Source organism: Benincasa hispida, chromosome 4 (assembly GCF_027475165.1).
Source record: "Benincasa hispida cultivar pf3 chromosome 4, pf3_genome.v1.1, whole genome shotgun sequence".
Taxonomy (NCBI): domain Eukaryota; kingdom Viridiplantae; phylum Streptophyta; class Magnoliopsida; order Cucurbitales; family Cucurbitaceae; genus Benincasa; species Benincasa hispida.
In genome coordinates this window covers 69,568,662-69,589,790 of record NC_143481.1, presented here as the reverse complement: position 1 = coordinate 69,589,790, position 21,129 = coordinate 69,568,662, and positions in this window count along the sequence as shown.

Genomic DNA, 21,129 nt, shown 5'->3' with positions numbered 1-21,129 from the left:
TCCTCTTTAGTTTGGGAATAATATATACATCATTCAAAACAAGAAACCTATTCTGTAAAGCTAACTGGAGCCCTCCCACTGCCACAGCTGAGACGATGTGCCCGGTGCCTACTCGCATCCTCATCTCACCAGCCTCCAGCTATTGCCAAGATCTAATCCCCTGAAAATAAGAACAAACGTGGTTAGTGGCGCTCGAATTAATTATCCAGGCTGAATCATCATTCTCCACTAAACAAGTTTCAAGAACTAGTAAATCATATTGACCTTTATCTGCCTTGGCCTTAGCCTTGGCTGCCTTCCTCTCTTTCAGATAGCGAGGATAGTTCCTTTTCCAGTGTCCATCCTGGTTGTAGTGAAAACACTTTCCCTTTTCAACCAGTGGATGCCTCCTTGTGGTGATAGACGGTGGGTTAGCAGGTGCCTTCCCTTTTTGCTTTCCACCCTTCTTCTTATTCCCCTTTGCAGGGTTAGACGTAGAAGGTGCAAACTTCGTTTCTGAGGTCGAACCTCTATGGAATGCCCTGGAGGATGAAGCAACATTTTCCTCACCCTTCTTCCCCTTCTTACTTTTCAGTAAAGATTGGTAGGTCTGCAACTCATTGAGGAGAGTTGTAAGGTTATATTTCACTTTGTTAAGAATCACATTGCTAATAAAGTGCAGGAAGCTCTCCGGCAAAGAATGTAGGATTATGCTAACCTGACTGTTCTCATTGATGGTAGGCCCATTCAACTCCGCTACATTAAAGTGGACCATCATGTTAAGCACATGTTCATGAGCAGGGGTCCTTCTTCCATTTTGGAGTTGAATATATATTTAAGAGCCTCTTGCATAAGCTGTTCAGACGGTTGTCCAAACATCCTCGCAGGAACTCCATGATCTCACGCACTGAGACTATAGGCTCATGTTTCTTGGCGAAGACTTCAAAAAGACTTGCCAAGAAGTAGGCTTCGGCCTTCTCATTCGCCCTTGTCCATTGCTTGTATGCCTCCCAAACATTTTGAGTGGCATTTGGAGTTGGAATAGGACAGGCCTCTGTGAAAGCGAACATGAGATCCTCGATGATTAGGATCGTCGTGATCATGTGTTTCGATGTTGCAAAATTGTCGCCAGTCAATTTTTCGACGTTTAACAAAGCCAATGTGGCTGTTGCCATTTTGAAAAAATTGTTGCTGAAAATACGAACAAAACTTTATTAGATTTTGCTAAACCACTTTTAAACCAATCAGTTTTGCAAAACAGTTCTAAGTTATAGACCAATTTTGTAATGATGCCCCAGTGAGGCACGACAAACGTCACCGGTGGAGTGATCAGATGCCCCTTCGCTGGGATGAGACATTCTCAACCATTAGGCAGAACCAACTTTTGGAACTGAACCTAACAGCCATCATTTTTCAGTCCAGAACTGTTAACCTTTAACAATTTCATGTAAGTGTAACCCCTCGCTTTCGGTGCCAGAGTCCCACCTTAATGAGCCCACCGTAGGGAAGAAGCAGATTAGGACAAGAGACTAAGTTACCTTATCCTCTTACAGGAGATCAAATAAAGAAACGCGCAAAACTGCCATCCTTTAGGGGAACACTCCCAGGGTGCCACAAGGCGATGCGTAGTAACTTTATTCAACCTAACGAGGGAGACTGAGGGATATGTTGTCGCACTTCCTACTCCCACTTACTATGAACACTCTCTCCATCCACCTTGATATTGACCTACCCAAATACTATCCGTTAGGGGGACACGCCAAAGGTGCCTTGAGGCTGAGGGTAGATTTCACGATGTGGACTATTTAGGAGAATCGTGAAAGGTTTAAGTGAATCATCTTATTCCCCAAGTACCTTCTACTGAATGTTTTACCTAGGGTTCATTAACCTACACAATCCGGCAACTGATTTTAGTCTAAGTCGTCTTTTTAAACTCTGCTCATAAACAACGTTTGTCTATGAAAAATGAACAAGTTCAAGAAGTCACATTTAAACACTTTAATGGACTGTCCTTAACTTTCATACATGCATCAAATCTATCTAATTCACCTTTCCAGGTAAGTTCTCAGGTAGGGGTGTTACGTTTCCGTCAACTTAAATACCCCAGCCTAAACAGAACCCGCCTTAGACAAAAGGTCCCTTATAGATAGATTTGCTACACTTTAACCTTTTATTAGCCAATTTAATCCTATTAAACTGAATAAAAGATTAAAGCATTAGGGGTTCTAATCATATTAGAACCGTGATCTTAGGCCTATGTGATCCAAGTTTTAAACACTTTAAAACCATGAATTAAACCTAAGTGAGCATGCATGTCTTTCTTATTTCTTTTTAACTTTTAAAAAGAAACAACTAAAAAAAACATTACGCACAATGAGGTGTTTATAAAGCTTATAAAATAACCTATGTGTCATGCTTTATGCAATGTCCGATCATTACTATACATAGCTTTTTTTATAATGCGTAATAAACAAGCAAACATGCTATCATTCACCTTTATACTATAACAATTATAATATAAAGATGATGCATGTTAATGCTTTTTATGCATTCATAAATATAACTCTTATATTATATGATGCATGAGCATAAACTTACATAATTAAATCATGCATAACCTAAGGTGGGATTTACTATATGTTCATACCATATGACATATTAAAACCATACATTGCATGTAATTAATAAACGATTAATGGACCGGGATGAGCCTTTACAAAAACTGGAATGAAATAACCCTATCTATTACATTTTTCATCGAGCGAACCGGTTCATAGGCGAATCGGGTCTTGAACCGCTAGGAGGACTCCATCGTGTAATAAACGTCGTAGGTAGACAATCACTTAGTGCGCACTAGATGATAGTCGCAAAAGCTAAGCAATTGCATTGCGACTATGAGGCTACGAAGCCTGATTGTCTAGACAATCGCTTAACGTAGTGACAGGTAAACAATTTACCTTACATTACTAAGCGATCATTTAGTCAGTTACTAAGCGATGAAGCTTGCTGAGCTAAATGATCGTCTAGTGCACACATGCTTTAAACGATACGCGAGCATCCTATCGTCTACACGACTCGATACTCAACAATCGTGTACCTCATCGTCTACACGACGCGATCAACCCTTGATCATCTACACGACCCAATACTCAGTGATCGCGTACCCGTCTACACGACACGATCAACCCTTGATTGTCTTCTTCCTTAAAGAACTGCAACGCTTGCTCCGATCTTCTTCACGAACGACTCAAAACTCAAATAGACTTAGAATTACATACTTGATAACGATTATTAATGCCCAAAAAATGCAGGGGCTTTTACAAAGAACCACAAATGTAAAAGAATTAATTTAAACTGAGGCAAACTTTCACAAAAACATCCATTAATCCGCACATCCACAACAATTTAACAAATTTAAACAGAGCAGACATGCACCTACCTTGAATGTACATGTAATTCGTTGCAACAATGAAATTAGAGTATCAGAACCTGGCTCTGATACCAATTGAAGGATCTCTTAACGAAGAGCATACATGAGCGCATTCGGATCTTTTCGATTTCACCGTGACCGAAATACAACATATACATTCGAACATACAGTTATGCAAATATACAGTAATTAATGACATGCTTTGAACAATAAATAACAAGGGAAAGAGTTCTCATACCTGTTGAAGACGCTCTTCAAGCTTTATAACTCAAACGCAGTGGAAGACCTCTACACGATCTATTATTGCCCAACAAATGCGTTAGCTGTAGTAGCACGATTGTCTACATGAACGATAGCAACATGAACTATCATGAACAAGTGAACGTAATGGGGACGACACCACCCAAATGGAGCCCTTGGTATTCTTGAAGTGAGAATCCAAAGTGTGGTCTTTGGTGAGTTTGGTAGAGGTAGGAGGAAGAACAAATCGTGTAGACGATAAGCAAGTGGGAGAGAAAAGGAAGCTATCGTATATCTAAATGCTTATCGTTTAGAAGAAGCTACACAATCGTGTAGGTTTTACTAAATGATTGTTTAGAAAAAGGTAGACGATCATTTAGAAAACATGACACACTATACCAACGTTTAGGAAAGCTATCCGATCGTTTAGGAACTAGCGTGCGATCGTTTAGGCGCGACGTGTGCGATTGTTTAGGCACTGAGCAACTATCGTATAGGCTCTCGACTTATGCGATCGTTTACGTTTCCACACCGATGCCAAATATTTTCGAACTTTTCGAACTTTTTCAAACTTTTTCAAAATGAAACAAAATTTCATTTTATTCTTTGGTTACAATAACCGACATGACTGCTCCCACTAACGCACATTTGAGAGAAATTTTAGGCCAATTATCATATGATTAACCAATTAAATAATTAATAAATATAATCAGATTATATTCTTAACCTATATTTTGATATCACATATCTACTGTAGTAATTTCTCCTCTGCTTGATATAAATCATATTTATATCTAATTTCATCCAAAATAATGTATCTCACACATTTAGCCAATTATAACATATATAATTAACCAGTCCAATTATATTATATATAATCGAACTTCCTCTTGTCAATTTGAACATTTCAAATTAACCCAAATACTGATTCTCAACTTTATCCAAGCTACCTAGGGGACCTAATGAACTCGTGGCTCAAAGCTCCAAAGGTCCGTGAATAGGTGAATAACTCTTTAGCCACGAGATCTATCATCCGTTAACTATCAGGCATTCCACTAAAGACCAACATTTGAACTCTTCTTACCATAGATATATTTTTGTATCCTTCGGATATAACAAATCACGAGTACGATGACCCTTCACAGATGCTCGTAAGTACAGTTTGGCCAATTTACCGTTTTGCCCCTGTAGTTACATCTCACTCCTTAAGTACCATTGATTCCTCTAATGAACAATACAACAGGTCCGTTTTCAGATTTTCGCCCGCTGGAAAGTTCGTGCAGTAAAATTGGGCCTGATAGCTTTTTTTGGACACCAAACAAGCTCCATTCCCAAAATCGTCTGCGCGCACAACTTTTTTTCATCGTTTTGAACCCTTGGGTTCGTTTTCAGATTTTCGCCCGTCGGAAAGTTTGCACAGTAAAATTGGGCCCCGGGGCACCCCCGTCGAGCTCGATAGCTGTTTGGGGAGATAAACGAGCTCCGTTCCCAAAATCGTCTGCGCGCATGGCTTTTTCTCATCGTTCTGAACCCTTCGGTCCGTTTTCAGATTTTCGCTCGCGGGAAAGTTCGCTCAGTAGAATTGGGCCCCGGAGCACCCTCGCCGGGCTCAATAGTTGTTTGGGGCACCGAACGAGCTCTGTTCCCAAAATCGTCTGCATGCACGGCTTTTTCTCATCGTTCTGAACCCCTGGGTCCGTTTTCAGATTTTCACCCGCCGAAAAGTTCGCTTAGTAAAATTGTGTCCCGAAGGACCCCGTTGGGCCCGATAGCCGTTTGGGGCGCCAAAACGAGCTCTGTTCCCAAAACCATCTGCGCGCACGACTTTTTCTCATCGTTCTGAACCCCTGGGTTCGTTTTTCAGATTTTCATCCGGTGGAAAGTTCGCGAGGTAAAATTGGGCCTCGGGGCACTCCCGCCAGGCTCGATAGCCATTTGGGGCAAAAAACGATCCCCGTCCCTAAAACCGTTTGCTCGCACGACTTTTTCTCGTCATTCTAAACCCTTGGGTAAATTTTTTAGATTTTCGCCCGGCGGAAAGTTCGCGGAGTAAAATTGGGCTTAGGAGCACCCCTGTCGAGCCCGATAGCCATTTGGGGCACAAAACGAGTTCCGTTTCCCAAACCCTCTGTGTGCACGGCTATTTCTCATCGTTCGGAACCCCTGAGTTCGTTTTCAGATTTTTGCCCACCGGCAAGTTCGCACAGTAGAATTGGGCCTTTGGGCACCCCCTCCGGGCCTGATAGCCGTTTGGGGTTTCGAACATATTATGTTCCCAAAACTGTCTGCGCGCATGGCTTTTGCTTATCATTTTGATCCTCTGGGTCTGTTTTCATATTTTTTCCCACCGAAAAGTTCACACAGTAAAATTGGGGCCCGAGGCACCCCTGCCTAGCCCGATAGCCATTTAGGGCAACATTTTTTTAGATTTTCGCCCGCCGAAAAGTTCGGGTAGTAAAATTGGGCCCGGGGCACCACTGACGGGCCAGATAGTCGTTTAAGGCAACAAACGAGCTCCGTTCCCAAAACCGTCTGCGCGCACGACTTTTTCTCATCATTCTGAATGCTTGGGTCCGTTTTTGAGATTTTCGCCCGCCGAAAAGTTCACGCAGTATAATTGGGCCCCGGGGCACCCTCGTCGGGCCCGATAGCAGTTTGGAGCACCAAACAAGCTCTATTCCCAAAACCGTCTCCGTGCACGACTTTTTCTTCTCGTTCTGAACCCCTCGGTCCGTCTTATGATTTTCGCACGCCGGATTGTTCGTGCAGTAAAATTGGGCCCTAGGCACCCCCGTCGGGGTCGATAGCCGTTTGGGGCACCAAACGAGCTCCATTCCCAAAATCGTCTATGCGCACAGCTTTTTCTCATTGTTCTGAACCCCTGCATCCATCTTCAAATTTTCGCATACGGGAACTTTTACGCAATATAATTGGGCCAGGGTTACCTCCGCTGGGCCCAATAGCCGTTTGGGACACGAAATGACCTCCCTTTCCAAAACCGTCTACGCGCACGGCTTTTTCTCATCGTTCTTAACCCTCCGGTCCATTTTCAAATTTTCGCCAGCCAAAAAGTTCGCGGGAGTAAAATTGGGCCTCGGGGTACCCTGCCAGGCCCGATAGCCGTTTGGGGTAGCAAACGAGCTCCGTTCCCAAACTGTTTGTGCGCACAATTTTTTCTCATCGTTTTGAACCCCTGGGTCCGTTTTAAGATTTTCGTCCGGTGGAAAGTTTGCGCAGTAAAATTAGGCCCCGAGGCACCCCGCCGGGCTCGATAGACATTTGGGGAACCAAAACGAGCTCCGTTCCCAAAACCGTCTGTGCGCACGGCTTTTTCACATCGTTCTAAACCCCTGGGTCCATTTTCAGATTTTCAACTGGCAGAAAGTTCGCGCAGAAAAATTGGGTCCCAAGGCAACCCGACCGGGCCCAATAGCCATTTGGGCCAAAAAAACGATCTCTGTTCCCAAAATCATCTGCATGCACGGCTTTTTCTCATCGTTCTGAACCCTTGGGTCCGTTTTCAGATTTTCGCCCACCAGAAATTCGCGCGGTAAAATTAGGCCCGAGCTACCCCCCGGGCCCGATAGACGTTTGGGGCACTAAAACGAGCTCTGTTCCCTAAACTGTCTTCACACACGACTTTTTCTCATCGTTCTGAATGCCTGGGTCCGTTTTAAGATTTTCGCCCGTCAGAAAGTTTGCGCAGTAAAATTGGGCCCCGAGGCACCCTGCCGCACCCGATAGCCGTTTGGGGCAACAAACGAGCCTCGTTCCCAAAACCGTCATCGCGCCCGGCTTTTTCTCATCGTTCATAACCCCTCGGTCCATTTTCAGATTTTCGCCCGTCGGAATGTTCGCGCAGTATGATTGAACCCTGGCGCACCCCCGTCGGGCCGAATAGCTGTTTGGAGCACCAAACGAGCCCCGTTCCCAAAATCATCTCCGCGCACGTCTTTTTCTCATCGTTATGAACCGTTGGGTCCATCTTCAGTATTTTGCTCGCCGGAATGTTCGCGCAGTATAATTGGGCCCCAGGGCACCCCCGCAGGGCCTGATTGTTGTTTAGGGCAACAAACCTGTTCCAAAAACCGTCTGCGCGCACGACTTTTTCTAGTCCTTTTGAACCCCTGGGTTCGTTTTAATATTTTCGCCTACCAGAAAGTTCGTGCAGTAAATTTGGGCCCCAGGACACTGCCGCCGGGCAATTGCCGTTTGGGAAACCAAACGAGCTCCGTTCCCAAAATCGTCTGCGTTCACGGCTTTTTCTTATTGTTGTGAACCCTAGGTCTGTTTTCAGATTTTCGCCCGCCGGAAAGTTCACGCAGTATAATTGGGTCCCAGGGCACCCCCGCCGAGCCCGATAGCTGTTTGGGGCACCAAACGAGATTCGTTCCCAAAACCGTCTATGTGCACGACTTTTTCTCATCATTCGAACCCCTAAGTCCGTTTTCAGATTTTCCCCCGCCGGAAAGTTCGCGCAATAAAATTAGGCCCTAGGGTACCCACGCTGGGCCCGATATCCGTTTGGGGCACCAAACGAGCTCCATTCCTGAAACCGTCTGCACACACGGCTTATTCTCATCGTTCAAAACTCCTGGGTTCGTTTTCAGATTTCTGCCCACCGGACAGTTCGCGTGGTAAAATTGAGCCCTAGGGCACCACCGCGGGGCTCGATAGCCGTTTGGGACACCAACCGAGCTCCATTGCCCAAAATCGTCTGCATGCACAGCTTTTCTCATCGTTCTGAACCCTTAGGTTCGTTTTAAGATTTTGTCCCGCGGAAAGTTCGCGGAGTCAAATTGGGTCCCGGGGCACCCACGCCCGGCCCGATTGCCGTTTGGGGCACCGAACGAGCTTCGTTCCCAAAACCGTTTGCATACAAGGCTTTTTCTCATCGTTCTGAACCCCTGGGTCTGTTTTCAGATTTTCGCCCGCCGGAAAGTTTGAGCTGTATAATTCGGCCCCAAGGCACCCTACCGAGCCTGATAGCCGTTTTGGACAACAAATGAGCTCAGTTGCCAAAACCGTCTGCGCGTACGGCTTTTTCTCGTCGTTCTGAACCCTCGGGTCCATTTTCAGATTTTCGCCCGCCGGAAAGTTCGTGCAGTATAATTGGACCCCGTGGCACCCCCGCCGGGCCCGATAGCCGTTTGGGGCACAAAACGAGCTCCGTTCAAGAAATCGTCTGGGCGCACGGCTATTTCTTATCGTTTTGAACTCCTGGGTCCGTTTTCAAATTTTCGCTGGTCGGAATGTTTGCGCAGTAAAATTTGGCCAAAGGCACCCTGCTGGGCCCGATAGCTGTTTGGGGCAATAAACGATATCCTTTCCCAAAACCGTCTACGCGCACGGCTTTTTCTCATCGTTCTGAACCCTTGGGTCTGTTTTCAAATTTTCGCCTGCCGGAAAGTTCACATAGTAAAATTGAGCCCTGAGGCACCCAGCTGGGCCCGATAACCGTTTGGGGAACCTAAACAAGGTTCGTTCCCAAAACCGTTTGCATGCACGGCTTTTTCTCATCGTTCTGAACCCTTGGCTCTATTTTCAGATTTTCGCCCGCCGGAAAGTTCTCGCAAAAGAGTTGGGCCCCAGGCACCCCTGTCGGGCCCGATAGGTGTTTGGGGAAACAAACGAGCTCCATTCCTAAAACCGTATGCATGCACGACTTTTTGTCGTCGTTCTGAACCCTTAGGACCGTTTTCAGATTTTCGCCCGTCGAAAAGTTCGCGGAGTAAAATTGGGCACCAGGGAACCCCTGTCGGGCTCGATAGCCGTTTAGGGCACCAAAGGAGGTCCGTTCGCAAAACCGTTTGTGCAAATACCTTTTTCTTATCGTTCTGAACCCCTAGATCCGTTTTCAAATTTTTGCCTGTGGAAAAGTTCGCGCAGAATAATTGGGCCTTGGGGCACCCCCGCCGAGCTCGTTAGCCATTTGGGGCAACAAACGAGCTTCGTTTCCAAAACCGTATGCGTGAACGACTTTTTCTCGTGTTCTGAACCTCTGGGTTCGTTTTTAGATTTTCACCCGCTCGAAAGTTCATGCAGTAAAATTGGGCACTAAGGCACCACCCAGTGGCTAATAGCCAGTTGGGGTACCAAACGAGCTTTGTTCCAAAAACTGTCTACACGTAAGGCTTTTTCTCATCGTTCTGAACCCTTAGATCCGTTTTCAGATTTTCGCCCGCCGGAAAGTTTGGTCAGTAAAATTGGGCCCTTGGGGACCCCCACGGGGCCCTATAGCCGTTTCGGATAACAAACGAGCTCCGTTCCCAAAACCGTTTGCACGCACGACTTTTTCTCATCGTTCTGAACCCTTGGGTTCGTTTTTCAGATTTTCGCCCGTCGGAAAGTTACGCACTATAATTAAGCCTCAGGGCACACCCGTCGGGCCTGATAGCCGTTTGGGGCAACAAACGAGCTCCTTCCCAAAATCGTATGTGCCTACGACTTTTTGTAGTCGTTCTGAACCGCTGGGTCCGTTTTCATATTTTCGCCCGACGGAAAGTTCGTGCATTAAAATTGGGCACCTGGGCACCCTCGCTGGGCTTGGTAGTCGTATGGGGCATCATACGAGCTTCGTTCCAAAAACCGTCTGCGCGCACGGCTTTTCCTCATCGTTCTGAATCCGTGGGTCCATTTTTCAGATTTTTTCCTGCCGGAAAGTTCGCACAGTATAATTGGACCCTGGGAACCCCCGCCGGTCCGGATAGCCGTTTGGGGCACCAAACGAGCTCTGTTCTCAAAACTATCAATGCGGATGGCTTTTTCTCATCATTCTGAACGACTGGGTCCTTTTTATGATTATCGCCCATCGAAAAGTTCGCGCAGTATAATTGGGCCATGGGGCATCTCCGCAGGGTCCGATAACAGTTTGGGGCACCAAACGAGCTCCATTCTCAAAACCGTCTACGCGCACAACTTTTTCTCATCGTTTTGAACTCCTGGGTTCGTTTTCACATCTTCGTTTGCCTGAAAGTTCGCGCAGTAAAATTGGGCTCCGTGGCACCTCGCCCGTCTCGATAGCCGTTTGAGGCAACAAACAAGCTCCGTTCGAAAAACCGTTTACGTGCACGTCTTTTGGTGCACGGATTTTTCTCAACGTTCTGAACCACTGGGTCCGTTTTCAGATTTTCGCCCTCCGGAAAGTTCGTGCAGTAAAATTGGGCCTCAGGGCATCCCCGCAGGGCCTGATAACTGTTTTGGGGGACCAAACGAGCTTTGTTCCCAAAACCGTTTACGTGCACGTCTTTTTCTCATCGTTCTAAACCCCTGGGTTTGTTTTCAAATTTTCGCCTGCCGGAAAGTTCTCGCAGTAAAATTGGGCCTCAGGGCATCCCCGCAGGCCCCGATCGCCGTTTTAGAGGACCAAACGAGCTCCGTTCTCAAAACCGTCTACGTGCATGGCTTTTTCTCATCATTCTGAACTCCTGGGTTCGTTTTCACATCTTCGCCTGACTGAAATTTCGCGCAGTAAAATTTGGACCCGAGGCACCTCGCCCGACCCAATAGCTGTTTGGGGCAACAAATGAGCTCCGTTCCAAAAACCGTCTCCACGCACGGATTTTTCTCATCGTTCTGAACCCCTGGGTCCGTTTTCAGATTTTTGCCCGTCTGAAAGTTCGTGCAGTAAAAGTGGGCTCCGAGGCACCGCGCTAGGGCTGATAGCCGTTTGGGGCACCAAAAAGAACTCCATTCCAAAAACCATCTATGCACACGGCTTCTTCTCATCGTTCTGAACCCTTAGGTCCGTTTTCAGATTTTCGCCTGCCGGAAAGTTCGCGTAGTAAAATTGGGCTCCGAGGCACCCCCACCTGGCCCAATAGCCGTTTGGGACAAGAAACGAACTCCATTCCTAAAACCGTCTCTGCGCACGGCTTTTTCTCGTCGTTCTGAACCCCTGGGTACATTTTCAGATATTTACCCACCGAAAAGTTCGTGTAGTAAAATTGGGCCTCAGAGCATCCCTGTCGAGCTCGATAGCCATTTTTGGCACCAAACGAGCTCCGATCCCAAATTCGTTTGCGCGCACGGTTTTTTCTCATCGTTCTGAACCCCTGAGTCTATTTTCTGATTTTCGACCGTTGGAAGGTTCGTGCATTAAAATTGTGCCCCGGGGCACCACTGCCAGGCCCAATAGCCGTTTGGGACACCAAACGACCTCCGTTCCCAAAACTGTCTGCGCGCACGACTTTTTCTCATCGTTATGAACCTCTGGGTCTGTTTTCATATTTTCGTCCGCCGTAAAGTTCGCACAGAAAAATTTGGCCCCGGTGCACCCCTATCCGGCCCGATAGCTGTTTGGGGCACCAAATGAGCTCCGTTCCCAAAACCGTCTGCGCGCACGTTCTCATCGTTCTGAACCCCTTGGTCCGTTTTTAGATTTTCGCCCAGTAAAATTGGGCCGCGGGGCACCCCTGCCGGGCCCGATAGCCGTTTGAGGCAACAAACGAGCTCCGTTCCCAAAACCGTCAGCACGCACGACTTTTTCTCATCGTTCTGAATCCATGGGTCCGTTTTCAGATTTTCGCTTGCCGGAATGTTTGCGCAGTAAAAGTGGGCCTAGGGCACCCTGTTGGGCCCTATAGCCGTTTGGAGCACCAAACGAGCTTTGTTCCCAAAACTGTCTCCGCGCACGGCTTTTTCTGATCGTTCTGAAACCCTCGGTTTGTCTTCAGATTTTTGCCCGTCGGACTGTTCGCGCAATATAATTAGGCCCCGGGGCACCCATCCCGGGCCTGATAGCCGTTTGGGGTAACAAACGAGCTCTGTTTCAAAAACCGTCTGCGTGCACGACTTTTTCTCGTCGTTCTAAACCCCTAAGTTAGTTTTAATATATTTGCCCGCTGGAAAGTTCGCGCAGTAAAATTGGGCCCCGGGGCACTGCCGCTAGTCCCGATTGCCGTTTGGGGCACCAAACGAGCTCCGTTCTCAAAACCGTCTGCACGCACGACTTTTTGTCATCGTTCTGAACCCCTAGATTCGTTTTCAGATTTTCACCCGTCGGAAAGTTCGCACAATAAAATTGGGCCCCAGGGCACCCCCGTCGGGCCCGATATCCGTTTGGGACACTAAATGAGTTCCGTTCTCGAAACTGTCTACGCACACGACTTCTTTCATCGTTTAGAACCTCTGAGTCCATTTTCAGATTTCTGCCCGCCGGAAAGTTCGCGTTGTAAAATTGAGCCGTAGGGCACCACTGCGGGGCTCGATAGCTGTTTGGGACACGAAACGAGCTCCGTTCGCCAAATCGTCTTCACACACGGCTTTTTCTCATCGTTCTGAACCCTTGGGTTCATTTTTAGTTTTTGTCCCGCGGAAATTTCGTGCTGTCAAAATGGGCCCCGGGGCACCCCCGTCGGGCCAGATGGCCGTTTCTGGCACCGAATGAGCTCCGTTCGAAAAACCGTCTGCACGCAAGGCTTTTTCTCATCGTTTTTCGATTTTCGTCCGCCGGAAAGTTCGCGCAGTAAAATCGGGAACCGGGGGACCCCACCGAGTCGGATAACCGTTTCAGGTAACAAACGAGCTCCGTTCCCGAAACCGTCTGCGCGTACAGATCATTCTCGTCGTTCTGAACCCCTGGGTCCGTTTTTAGATTTTCGCTCGCTAGAAATTCACGCAATGAAATCGGGCATCGGGGCACCCCCGTAGGGCCCGATAGCTGTATGGGGCATCATATGAGCTCCGTTCCTAAAACCGTCTGCGCGAACGGCTTCTCGTCATTGTTCTGAAGCCCTGGGTTCGTTTTTAGATTTTTGTCCGCTGGAAAGTTCGCGCAGAAAAATTTGGCCCTAGTGCACCCCCATCCGGCCCGATAGATGTTTGGGGCACCAAATGAGCTTCGTTCCCAAAACCGTTTGTGCGCCAGCTTTTTCTCATCGTTCTGAACCCCTGGGTTCGTTTTTAGATTTTCGCCCGGCAGAAAGTTCGCGCAGTTAAATTGGGCCCCGAGGCAACCCGACCGGGCCTGATAGCCATTTGGGGAAACAAAACGAGCTCTGTTCCCAAAACCGTCTACGTGCACGGCTTTTTCTCATCGTTCTAAACCCCTGGGTCCATTTTCAGATTTTCACCTGCCAGAAATTTGTGCGGTAAAATTAGGCCTGAGGCACCCCTCAGGCCTGATAGACGTTTGGGGCCCTAAAACGAGTTACGTTCCCTAAACCGTATGCGCGCATGGCTTTTTCTCATCGTTCTGAACCCTTGGGTCCGTTTTCAGATTTTCGCCTGCCGGAAAGTTCGCCTAGTAAAATTTGGTCGCGGGGCACCCCTGCCGGGCCCGATAGCCGTTTGGGGCAACAAAGAGCTTCGTTCGCAAAACTGTCAGCGCGCACGGCTTTCTCTCATCGTTCTGAACCCCTGGGTTCATTTTCATATTTTCGCTCGCCGGAAAGTTTGCGTAGTAAAAGTAGGCCTAGGGCACCCCGTCGGGCCCGATAGCCATTTGGAGCACCAAACGAGCTTTGTTCCAAAACCGTCTCCGTGCATGACTTTTTCTCATCGTTCTGAACTTCTCGGTTTCTCTTCAGATTTTCGGCCAGCCGACTATTCGCGCAGTATAATTGGGCCCCGGGGAACCCCTCCCGGGCCTGATAGCCGTTTGGGGTAACAAACGAGCTTTGTTCCAAAAACCGTCTACGTGCACTACTTTTTCTCGTCGTTCTGAACCCCTGGGTCCATTTTAATATGTTCGCTCGCTGGAAAGTTTGCGCAATAAAACTGGGCCCCGGGGCACTGCCGCCGGGCCCGATTGCCGTTTGGGGCACCAAACGAGCTCCGTTCTCGAAACCGTCTACGCACACGGCTTGTTTCTTTTTCAGAACCTCTGTGTTTATTTTCAGATTTCTGCGCGCCGGAAAGTTCGCACGGTAAAATTGAACCCTAGGGCACCACTGCAGGGCTCGATGGCTGTTTGGGACACTAAACGAGCTCCGTTCCCAAAATCGTCTGCACACACGGCTTTTTCTCATCGTTCTGAACCCATCGGTTCATTTTTAGTTTTTGTCCCGTGGAAAGTTCGTGCAGTCAAATTGGGCCCCGAGGCGCCCCTGTGGGGACCGATTGCCGTTTGGGGCACCGAATGAGCATTGTTTGAAAAACCGTCTGCACGCAAGGCTTTTTATCATCGTTTTTCAAATTTTCGCCTGCCAGAAAGTTCGCATAGTAAAATCGGGCCCCGGGGGACCCCACCGAGTCAGATAGCTGTTTCAAGTAACAAACGAGCTCCGTTCCTAAAACCGTCTGTGCGTACGGCTTTTTCTCGTCGTTCTGAACCCCTGGGTTCGTTTTTAGATTTTCGCTCGCCAGAAAGTTCACGCAATAAAATCGGGCACCGGGGCACCCTCACCGGGCCCGATAGCCGTATGGGGCATCATACGAGCTCCGTTCCCAAAACCGTCATTGCGCACGGCTTCTCCTCATCATTCTGAACCCCTGGGTCCATTTTTAGATTTTCACCCACTGGAAAGTTCGTAAAGTAAAATTGGGCCCTGGGGCACCCCGCCGTGCCAGATAGCCGTTTGGTCACCGAACGAGCTCCGTTCCCAAAACCGTCCGCGCGCATGGCTTTTTCTCATAGTTTTAAACCCACTGGTTCGTTTTCAAATTTTCACCCGCCAGAAAGTTGCACAGTAAAATTGGGCTTCGGGGAACCCCCGTCGGGCCCGATATCTATTCAAACAAGCTTTGTTCCCAAAATCGTCTGCGTGCCCAACTTTTTCTCATTATTCTGAACCTCTGGGTTCGTTTCTATATTTTCGCCCGCCGAAATGTTCGTGCAGTAAAATTGGGCCCGGGGAACACACGCCGAATCCGATAGCCGTTTGGGCCACCAAACGAACTCTATTCTCAAAACCTTCTACACGCACGGCTTTTTCAAATTGTTCTGAATTTCTGCGTTCGTTTTCAGATTTTCATCCGCCAAAAAGTTCTCGTAGTAAAATTTGGCCCTGGGGCACCCCCGCGGGCTCGATAGCCCTTTGAGGAACCAAACAAGCTTCGTTCCTAAAACCATCTGCACGCACGACTTTTTCTCATAAATTTGAACCCCTGGGTCCGTTTTCAGATTTTCCCCCACCAGAAAGTTTGTGGAGTAAAATTTTGTGCCGGGGAACCCACGCTGGGCTCAATAGTCGTTTAGGGCAACAAAAGAGCTCTGTTCCCAATACCGTCTGCGTAGATGGCTTTTTCTCATCGTTTTGAACCCTTGAGTCCGTTTTTTTTATTTTCGGCCGTCGAAAAGTTCGTACAGTAAAATTGGGCTTCGGGGCACCCCGCCGAGCCCGATAGCTATTTGGGGCAACAAACAAGCTTCGTTCCCAAAATCTTTTGCACGCAAGGCTTTCTCTCATCGTTCTGGGCCTCTGGGTTCGTTTTAAGATTTTCGCCCGCTGGAATGTTCGTATAGTAAAATTGGGCCATGGGGCACCCCGGTGAGCCCAATAGCCATTTGGGTCACCCAAACGAGCTCCATTCCCAAAACCATCTGCGTGCACGAATTTTTCTCATCATTTTGAACCCCTCGGTTCGTTTTAGATTTTCCCGCGCCGGAAAGTTCGAGCAGTAAAATTGGGCCCCGGGGCACCCCCGTCGGACCCGATAGCCGTTTGGGGCAGAAAACAAGCTCCGTTCCCAAAATCGTCTGCGCGCACGGATTTTTCTCATCGTTCTGAACCCCGAGTTCGTGTTTAGATTTTTGCCCACCGAAAAGTTCTCGCAGTAAAATTGGGCCTCGGGGCTCCACCGCCAGACTCGATACCGTTTGAAGAACCAAATGAGCTCCGTTCCAAAAATTGTCTGGGCGCACGGATTTTTCTCATCGTTCTGTACCCCTGCGTTCGTTTTCAGATTTTCACTCGCTGGAAAGTTCGCGTAGTAAAATTGGGCCCCAAGACACCACAGCCGGGCCCGATAGCCGTTTAGGGCACCAAAAGAAGCTCCATTCTCAAAACCGTCTACGTGCACGGCTTTTTCTCATTGTTCTGAACCGTTGGGTTCGTTTTCAGATTTTTGCGCGCCGGAAAGTTTGCGCAGTAAAATTGAGCCTCGGGGCACCCCCGTCGGGTCCGATAGCCGTTTGGCGTAGTAAACGAGCTCCGTTCCAAAAATCGTCTGCGCGCACGGCTTTTTCTTATCGTTCTGAACCCCTGGGTCCTTTTTCAGATTTTCCCCCGTCGGAAAGTTCGTGCAGTAAAATTGAACCCCAGGCCAACCTCGTCGGGCCCAATAGTGGTTTGGGGCAAAAAATGAGCTCCGTACCCAAAACCGTCTTCGTGCACGGATTTTTCTCATCGTTCTAAACCCCTAGGTCTGTTTTCAGATTTTCGCCTTCGGAAAGTTCACGCAATAAAATTGGGCCCCGGGGCACCCCGCCAGGTCCAATAGTCGTTTAGGGCACCAAACGAGCTCTGTTCCCAAAACAATCTGCGCGCACGGCTTTTTCTCATCGTTCTGAACACCTGGGACCGTTTTCAGATTTTCGCCCGCCGGAAAGTTCGCGCAGTAAAATTGGGCCCCGGGGCACCACCGCCGGGCCAGATAGCCGTTTGGGGCACCGAATGAGCTCTGTTCCCCAAACCGTCTGCACGCATGCCTTTTTCTCATCGTTCTGAACTCCTGTCTTCGTTTTCAAATTTTCGCTCGTAGAAAAGTTCGCACAGTAAAATTGGGCCCCAGGGTACCGCCGCCAGGCCAGATAGCCGTTTGGGGCACCGAACGAGATCTGTTCCCTAAACTGTCTACGCGCACGGTTTTTTCTCATCGTTCTGAACCCCTTGGTTCGTCTTCAGATTGTTGCCCACAGGAAAGTTCTCTCAGTGAAATTGTCCCACGAGGCACCCTGTCGGCCTTGATAGCCGTTTTGGGCCCCAAACGAGCTTCTTTTCAAAATTGTATGTGCCCATAGCTTTTTCTCATGGTTCTGAACCCCTGGGTCTGTTTTCAGATTTTTGCCCGTTGGAAAATTCGTGTAGTAAAATTGGGCCCCGGGGCCGATAGCCGTTTGGGGCATCAAAAAAGCTACGTTCCCAAAACCATCTACGTGCCCGACTTTTTCTCATCGTTTTGAACCCCTGGGTCTGTTTTGAGATTTTCGCCTACCGGAAAGTTCGCGCAGTACAATTGGGCCCCGAGACACCAACGACAGACCCAATAGCCGTTTGAGGTACCAAACGAGCTCCATTCCAAAAACCGTTTACGTGCGACTTATTCTCATCATTTTGAACCCTTGGGTCCGTTTTAAGATTTTTGCCTGCCAGAAACTCCGCGTAGTAAAATTGGGCATCGAGGCACCACCACTAGGCCCGATAGCCGTTTGGGGCACCAAACGAGCTTCGTTCCAAAAATAGTCTGCGCGCACGACTTTTTCTCATCGTTCTGAACCACTGGGTTTGTTTTCAGATTTTCACCTGTCGGAAAGTTCGCTTAGTAAAATTTGGCCTCGGGGATCACTGTCAGACCCAATAGCCGTTTGGGGCACCGAACGAGCTGCGTTCCCAAAATCGTCTGTGTACATGGCTTTTTCTCATTGTTCTAAACCCCTGGTTTCGTTTTCAGATTTTTGCCCGTCGGAAAGTTCACGCAGTAAAATTGGCCCCCGGGGCACCACCGCCAAGTCCGATAGCCGTTTGTGGGCACCAAACGAGCACCGTTCCCAAAATTGTCTGCGCGCACAATTTTTTCTCATCGTTCTGAACCCCTAGGTCTGTTTTCAGATTTTCGCATTCGGACAGTTCGTGCAGTAAAATTGGGCCCTAGGGCACCCCCGCCAGGCCCAATAGCCGTTTGGGGCACCAGATGAGCTTCGTTCCCAAAACCATCTACGCGCACGACTTTTTCTCATCGTTCTGAACCCATGGGTCCGTTTTCAGATTTTTACCTGCCGGAAAGTTCTTGTAGTAAAGTTGGGCCCTGTGGCACCCCTACTGGGCCCAATAGCCGTTTGGAGCACCAAACGAGCTTCGTTCCCAAAACCATCAGCGCGCACGACTTTTTCTTATCGTTCTGAACACCTAGGATCGTTTTCAGATTTTTGCCAGCAGGAAAGTTCGCGCATTAAAATTGGCCCCCGGGCCACCACCGCCAGGTCAGATAGCTGTTTGGGGCTCCGAACGAGCTCTGTTCCCCAAACCGTCTGCACACACGACTTTTTCTCATCGTTCTGAACCCCTGGGTTTGTTTTCAGATTTTCACCCGTTGGAAAGTTCGCACAGTAAAATTGGACCCAGGGGCACCCCTGCTGGGCTAGATAGCCGTTTGGGGCACCAAACGAGTTCCGTTCCAAAAATTGTCTGCGCGCACGACTTTTTCTCATCGTTCTAATCCCCTGGGTCTGTTTTCAGATTTTCACCTGTCGCAAAGTTCGCGCAGTAAAATTTGGCCCCGAGGATCACTGTCAGACCCAATAGCCATTTGGGGCACCGAACGAGCTCCGTTCCGAAAATCGTCTGTGTACACGGCTTTTTCTCATTGTTCTAAACCCCTGGTTTCGTTTTCAGATTTTTGCCCGTCGAAAAGTTCACACAGTAAAATTGGCCCCCGGGGCACCACCGCCAAGTCCGATAGCCGTTTGTGGGCACCAAACGAGCACCGTTTCCAAAATCGTCTGCGCGTATGGTTTTTTCTCATCGTTATGAACCCCTAGGTCTGTTTTCAGATTTTCGCATTCGGACAGTTCGCGCAGTAAAATTGGGCCACGGGGCACCCCCACCAGGCCCAATAATCGTTTGGGGCACCGAATGAGCTTCGTTCCCAAAACCATCTACGCGCACGACTTTTTCTCATCGTTCTGAACCCATGGGTTCGTTTTCAGATTTTCACCTGCTGGAAAGTTCTCGTAGTAAAGTTGGGCCCTGTGGTACCCCTGCCGGGCCCGATAACCGTTTGGAGCACGAAACGAGCTTCGTTCCCAAAACCATCAGCGCACACGACTTTTTCTTATCGTTCTGAACACCTAGGACCGTTTTCAGATTTTCGCCTGCAGGAAAGTTCGCGCAGTAAAATTGGCCCCCGAGCCACCACCGTCGGGCCAGATAGCTGTTTGGGGCACCGAACGAGCTCTGTTCCCCAAACCGTCTGCACACACGACTTTTTCTCATCCTTCTGAACCCCTGGGTTCGTTTTCAGATTTTCACTCGTTGGAAAGTTCGCACAGTAAAATTGGGCCACGGGGCACCCCTGCTGGGCTAGATAGCCGTTTGGGGCACCAAACGAGCTTCGTTCCCTAAACCGTCTGTTCACGATTTTTTCTCATCGTTCTGAACCCCTGGGTCTATTTTAAGATTTTTGCCCACCGGAAAGCTGTCGCAGTAAAATTGTCCCCCGAGGCACCCCTGTCAGGCCCGATAGCCGTTTGGGCCCCAAACGAGCTCCATTTTCAAAACTGTCTGTGCGCATCGCTTTTTGTCATCGTTCTGAACCCTTGGGTCCGTTTTTAGATTTTTGCCCGCCGGAAAGTTCGCGTAGTAAAATTGGGCCCCGGGGCACCACCGCCAGGCCTGATAGCTGTTTGGGGCACCAAATGAGCTCCGTTCCAAAAATGTTCTGCGCGCACGGCTTTTTCTCATCGTTCTGAACCCCTGTGTTCGTTTTTAGATTTTCACTTGCCGAAAAGTTCGCGCGGTAAAATTGGGTCCCGAGACACCCCTTCCAGACCTCATAGCCGTTTGGAGCATCGAACGAGCTCCGTTCCCAAAACCGTCTGTGCACACGACTTTTTCTCATCGTTCTTAACCCCTTGGTCTGTTTTCAGATATTTGCCCGTAGGAAAATTCTCACAGTAAAATTGGCCCCCGAGGCACCCCTGTCAGGCACGATAGCCGTTTGGGGCCCCAAACGAGCTCCTTTTCAAAACTATCTGTGTGCATAGCTTTTCCTCATCGTTCTGAACCTTTGGGTCCATTTTTCAGATTTTCTTCCGTCGGAAACTTCGCGTAATAAAATTGGGCCTCGGAGCCGATAGTCGTTTGGGGCATCCAAAAAGCTCCGTTCCCAAAACCGTCTACTTGCCCAACTTTTTCTCATCGTTTTGAACCCCTGGGTCCGTTTTCAGATTTTTGCCTAATGGAAAAATCGGGCCCCGGGGCATCAACGACGGACCCGATAGCCGTTTGGGGTACCAAAGAAGCTCCGTTCCAAAAATCGTTTACGCGCACGACTTTTTCTCATCGTTTTGTACCCTTGGGTCTATTTTCAGATTTTCGCCTGCCGGAATGTTCGCGCAGTAAAATTGGGCCACGGTGCACCACCGCCAGGCCCGATAGCCATTTGTGGGCACCAAACGAGCTCCGTTCCCAAAATCGTCTGTGTGCACGGCTTTTTCTCATCGTTCTGAACCCCTAGGTCTGTTTTCAGATTTTTGCCTTCGAAAAGTTCGCACAGTAAAATTTGGTCCCGGGGCAACGAAAGAGCTTTGTGTGCAGGATTGTTTCTCATCATTTTGAACCCCTGGGTTTGTTTTCAGATTTTCACCCGCCGGAAAGTTC